General features: G+C 50.6%; 1 protein-coding gene across 1 annotated transcript in view; it reads right to left on the reverse strand.

Annotated features, from left to right (window-relative positions):
* The window catches only part of KLHL5 (kelch like family member 5), a 122,571-nt gene extending 120,341 nt beyond the window's left edge, over window positions 1-2,230 (reverse strand). Inside the window, exon 1 of the mRNA XM_077477634.1 lies at window positions 2,070-2,230. The gene's annotated coding sequence lies outside the window, so the exon portion shown is untranslated. The remainder of the gene's footprint in view (window positions 1-2,069) is intronic.
* Between the last annotated feature and the right edge of the window lie 3,770 nt (window positions 2,231-6,000).

Below are 6,000 nucleotides of genomic sequence, written 5' to 3' on the forward strand. Positions count from 1 at the left end.
ACCCCTCTTAGTCATTGGATTTCAGTTCTTTTAGGGCTTGTTCACATGCGATTTAATCTTTCATTCTTCAGAGAGCATTTGACAGGTGGGGAGGAGGTGTGGTATCGCCTTATCACTGCCCGCTTTAACATCTTGAAGCCTGCCATTGCACATTCACATGAATGTTTTGCGTTGAGTGGGCACTAACTGCATAAAATAAGGGGGTTTTATTCATGCCACTGCTGCAAAGCATCACAGTCACTGCATGTGCAAACTCCCAGCCTCTGCTCCTGCAGCTAACAGGAGGTAGCAGTGTGAGTGGGCCCTTAATCATATAGGCTGAATATGGGTGGTGCCTAGGGTGGTCTGTATGCAAATATAAAATAAAGCACTATACCACCATGTCATTACTCTCAATAATGAGAACATCCTCTTCTAAATGACCGTTTTATCATATATGCAGCATTATCCTTCTTTCTCCAGTAAAGTTGTGATTAAGCTATAAATGGGCTTCTAGAGGACAGTGGTCATTTAGAACAGCGGTCTCCAAACCTTATCGGTGGGGGGCAGATGTGCCCCCCTTTGTTTACCTTTATCCAGCACTATTCGTCTCACTGACACCAATGGTAAGACATAAGTCTTCCCGCTGACCCCAACAATGGAGCGCTATTACTTGTCACAAAAAAAAAAAAAAAAAGGGGGGGGGCATTATCTACTCCCACAAGACACAGTCTGGCCCCCTAAAGTCTGAAGCACAGTAAACTGACTCTTTGTTTAGAAAACTTTTAAAATACCCATTTTTATTATACTGTATGCACTTTAGGACTCTTTTTGGCACCTTCAATGTCCCTTACACTTTTTCTCCTACATAAGCAGAAGGCCAACTCCGGTAATATCAAAAATTCACCTTTGAAGTATTGGGGGGGGGGGGGGGGTAGATGGACTGCAAGTGTTAAATACTTGCTATGTCTAGGGGGTATAGTGCTGCTTGATTTACTTACCTAATGTGCCCGAAGGGCCGGTCTGTGGGCAAAGCCTCAGCATCATCATATACAATACAGTGGCATTAAGCTGCATCTCAGCTTACAAGGCATTTGCAGGGAACCACCCGTAGTCCTGGAGGAACCCTGTGGGGGTAGGTTTGTAGCCCCAGAGGGACCCAGACACACCCCCGGAGGCACCCTATGGGGGATGGGTCGTAGCTTTGGAGGGACCCCCGCCGGGGACTGGCCGGAGCCCTGGAAGAACACTGCGGGGGACGGGCTGCAGTCCTGCAGGAGGCGGTCATGGCCCCGGAGGGACGCCATAGGGGACTGATCAAACACCCCAGAGGGACCGGCTGTAGCCCCGGAAGGACGTGGTCGTAGCACCGAAGGGACCTGATCAAACATCTGGAGGGACCAGCCGTGGCCCTGATGGGTCCCTGCTGGGGATGGGCTGTGGACCTGGAGGTGGTGGTCATAGCCCCACAAACCCATGGAGATGGACTGTAGTCCTGGAGGAACCCTGGGGGGGGGGGGTAAGCTGTAGTCCTGGAGGGGCCGAACGCAGTCCAGGAAGGGACCGGGGCCACGGCCGGTCCCTCCAGATGTTTGATCAGTTCCGCAGTCCAGGAAGGACCCCTGCCAGGGATGGGTTATAGTCCTGGAGGAGGCGATCGTAGCCCCAGAGGGACCCCATGGGGATGGATTGTAGTCTGGAGGGAGCCTATGGGGGATGGGTCGTCCTTAAGGGGCTGACTGTAGTTCCAGAAGGACCCCCGCCAGAGACTGTCCATAGCCCTAGAAGGACCCTGCTGGGGATGGGTTGTAGTCCTGGAGGGTCCTGCAGGGGTGTGGTCTCAGCACTTGGGGAGGAGCCAGGTATATTCTCCTTATCCACGCCCCCAGACATAATAAGGACGTCACTATGATGTGTGACCTCCTAGGAGTTGGGCTCCTCAGTAAGCTCCCATAGAGAAGCATGATGAGTGCAGAAGTTCAGAGTGGGGCGCCGCAGGTTCTGCCATCAAACTTCTCCCAGTCCAGGAAGAGCGCCATTTATTGGTTTTGAAAGTGTCGTCAGTGAGAGCCCCGCACCCACCCCGGTACCTGTAGAGCGATGTACACAGGCTGCGTATCTCCCGCCTCCATCCCTCTCCTCCTCAGATCATCCGGTACGGCCGCTCCGCTCTCGGGAACTCCATACAGGGGGCGGGGATACGTGACGTCAGGACAGGAGGAATAACATACAAGGTTGTAGCGTGTACAGGCGGACACGCCCACATCACTATCCGGTGTCCTCTGAGCGGAATAAGCGCCGTACAATCAGGTCCTGTGGGAGGGGCATGAGGTGGGAGGAGCTAGACGGGATAGACAGGTCTCTGAGATTCGTAGTGGCCTGCACTACCTGTGTATGAAGATAGACTGGCTCCCCCTGCCGGACACCCGGCTGCAAACCGCTTATGAATAGTTACTTTCTGAAAGAAGGAAAAGTTCTGCCGCTGTAGTTTCCTCACCATATCAGACTATAGTCCCCACAATGCATTGCGGGACGGAGCTGCGAGGATTCATCCAACCATTACCCACTGCAGCCTGTTGGGGGCGGTGCCAGGGTGGGGATGGGGAGGATCCTCTGAAGGTGGACAGAGCTGGAATGGGATGTTCTTAAGGGAGCCAGAGGATGATCATTGGTCAATACCTAGGGGGACAGTATGTGACCCCCGATATTACTAGAGGGCCACACGTAATGCACTATGAATGTAATGATAGACAATGGAGACTTCTAATAGGAGACTGTGAGAGGCTGTCAGGACTGAGGGCATGGACTAGTCTACCACAATATACAGCCATGTCCTATAATAAATCATTGACCCAATCAGTCCATGTGGTAGAGTGCTCTGTGTATGTCCAAAGACTACAACACATGACCCAAACCCCCTGTGACCCCACTACACACTCCACACCGCACACTACACTACACATACCGCACTCCACACATTCCACACTCCACACTCACTGGGTCTCATTATATAAGAAGACAAGGTAAAGCTGTGCTGGTTTATCATGTGTTGGGTCCTCAGTCAAATGGTTAATACCCCTCAGTCCCAGTTCTGGGTGGTCTCAAGGCTCCTCTGTCCCATCTAAGGTACTCAGAAGCAGCAAGTATGTGTGGAAGGATCATTTATGGGAAAGTTTCTCATGGTGTATTTTTTATTATTGAAAACAGCTACAAATCATAGTGTACTTATAGGTGGAGGACTACTGTGGGTCGGGAACACACTGTAAATTGTGCATTTTCCTGATTCACACAGAAGCGCACTGCTCTTTAGGAGATGCATGGCAGTGCCATGACTTCTTACTGGCACCCCCACATATCTGCTAATGCGCGTTTGCCAAAACGCATGGTGCTGCATTTTAGTGTGTTGTGTTTTTTGTAAAAGGGTCAGGAACTTCTTTTCCAAGTTTCTCAGACAGAGCAGTCTGTTAAAATGAATGGGCTGCCTTACACGTGACCCACAGGAACGGATGCGTGCTGCAGTGCATGCACAAGTGTGAACCAATCCTTAGGGCCCATTTACGCCATATGTGTTAGGCTGTGCACCGCTGCCCCATGAACTGTGCCCTCCTGACCTACTGTACTGTGCCTCGGGATCTCCTATACTGTACCCTGCGGACCCATTCTACTCTGTCCTGCTGATAACCTGTACTCTACCCTGCTAACCCCCATGTTCTGCCTTGATAGCCCCTGTGCTCTACCCTGCTGACCCCTTGTGATTTGCCCTATTTACCCCTGTGCTCTGCCTTGATAGCCCCCTGTGATTTTCCCTACTTACCCCTGTGCTGTACCTTGATAGCCCTGGGCTTTACCCTGCTAACCCCCTGTGCTCTAGCCTACTTACCTCTGTGCCCCACCTTGATAGCCCCTATGCTCTACCTTGATAGCCCTGGGCTTTACCCTGCTAACCCCCTGTGCTCTGCCTTGATAGCCCCTGTGCTCTACCCTACTGACCCCCTGTGCGTTGCCCTATTTACCCCTGTGCTCTGCCTTGATAGCCCCTGTGCTTTTCCCTACTTACCCCTGTTCTCTGCCTTGATAGCCCTGGGCTTTAACCTGCTAACCCCCTGTACTCTGCCTTGATAGCACCTGTGCTCTACCCTGCTGAACCGCTGTGCTTTGCCCTACTTACCCCTATGCTCTACATTGATAGCCCTGAGTTTTACCCTGCTAATCCCCTGTGCTCTACCCTACTCACTCCTGTGCTTTGCCCTATTTGCCCCCGTGCTTTTCCCTACTTACCCCTGTGCTCTACCTTGATAGCCCTGGGCTTTACCATGCTAACCCCATGCTCTACTCTGCTAACCCTGTGTGCTCTGCCTTCATAGCCCCTGTGCTCTATCCTGCTGACTCCCTTTGCTATGCCTTGATAGCCCCTGTTCTCTCCCCTGATGACCCCCTGTGCTTGGCCCTACTTACCCCTGTGCTCTGCCCTTCTGACCCCCTGTTCTCTGCCTTGATAGTCCATGTGCTCTACCCTGCTGCCCCCTGAACACTGCTCATCTCAAGTTCGACCCAGAACCGAGTACCTGTGCAGAAAATCGCAAGCATACAAAATACAGTAATTGTTGTTATATTAACACATGCCTCCCAACTTTTTGAAATAGGGACACCTATTAGCAAACATATGTAGGCACAGGACACCCCCCTGCCACACCGCATTAAAGGAGAATTATACAAAAAAGAAAGATTAGTTAAGTCCACGTGTGCTCTTTTTTTTTTTTTATACCAATATTATTCCATTATACTGGATTTTGAAATTTCCAAATTAAGTAATGGGAAACCATTTTTGCACATTTAGTACATTTTATATTGTAATGTTCGGGGGACCAGGTAGATCGCAGGACACAGGCTTTTCACACAACAAGGGGTTTATTAAACTTAAACAGCTTTACAGCAGCCAAAAACAAAAGGAAAAGGTTTTTAGTCTCACCGACTTGCAAAGTCCAGAATAGCTGTCTCTATCAAAAGAGTGCTTGATCTTGATGGCAGGTAGCTTCCCCTGCCAGGAGCCTTCCAAGCAGGACGCTGCTGTCCACGTCTGTTGCTGCAACAACCCAAAACAAACACCATCTACCACTTCCTGTCTTGTTTTTAAAGACACTTCCTCTAACAGGTGGGTTAATCAATTTTATTCCCTTAAAGAGACCACAAACCAAATAGAGGGGAAATATAGCGTCCTTCCAGGACCCAGCCACGGCGTCCTGTACATATCCCCCCCCCCCTGTGCCCCAACGCCAAGGAGGTGGAGGCAACAGTGTAGCTCAAACATTGGACTCGGGAGAGGGCATCTGCATTTTGATGCAGTCTCCCGGGCCTATGCTCCACTACAAATTTAAATTCCTGGAGTGCCAGGAACCACCGGGTAACCCTGGCATTAGTCCCTTTTCCCTGTCTCAGCCATGTTAAAGGGGCATGATCAGAAATCAACCTAAACTTCCTCCCCAACAGGTAATATCTGAGGGATTCCAGAGCCCACTTAATGGCCAGACACTCTCGTTCAATTATGGCGTAGTTTTTCTCGGTTGGTGTTAACTTCCTGCTGAGGAAGACTATAGGGTGTTCCTCGCCATGAATAACCTGTGACAACACCGCTCCCAATCCTACATCGGAAGCATCAGTCTGGACAACAAACTCTTTTGAAAAATTAGGTGCTACCAGGACAGGGTGTTGGCACAGCACCGACTTGAGCTCCAAAAAAGCCTCAGCGTCTGCATTCCACTCCACCATGACTGATTTCCGACCCTTAGTCAGATCGGTCAACGGAGCCGCCAACGTGGCAAAGTTGGGTACAAACCTCCTGTAGTATCCCACCATGCCCAGGAATGCACGTACCTGCTTTTTTGTGAGGGGGCGGGGCCAATTCTGTATAGCCTCTATCTTGTTGACCTGCGGTTTCACTACCCCTCTACCCACGATATAACCCAGGTATTTCACCTCCTCCATTCCCAAAGCACATTTTTCAGGGTTTATTGTAAACCCCTC

Source organism: Lithobates pipiens, unplaced genomic scaffold, assembly GCF_037356315.1.
Source record: "Lithobates pipiens isolate NorthernLeopardFrog02 unplaced genomic scaffold, aLitPip1_a1.2 Scaffold_13, whole genome shotgun sequence".
Taxonomy (NCBI): domain Eukaryota; kingdom Metazoa; phylum Chordata; class Amphibia; order Anura; family Ranidae; genus Lithobates; species Lithobates pipiens.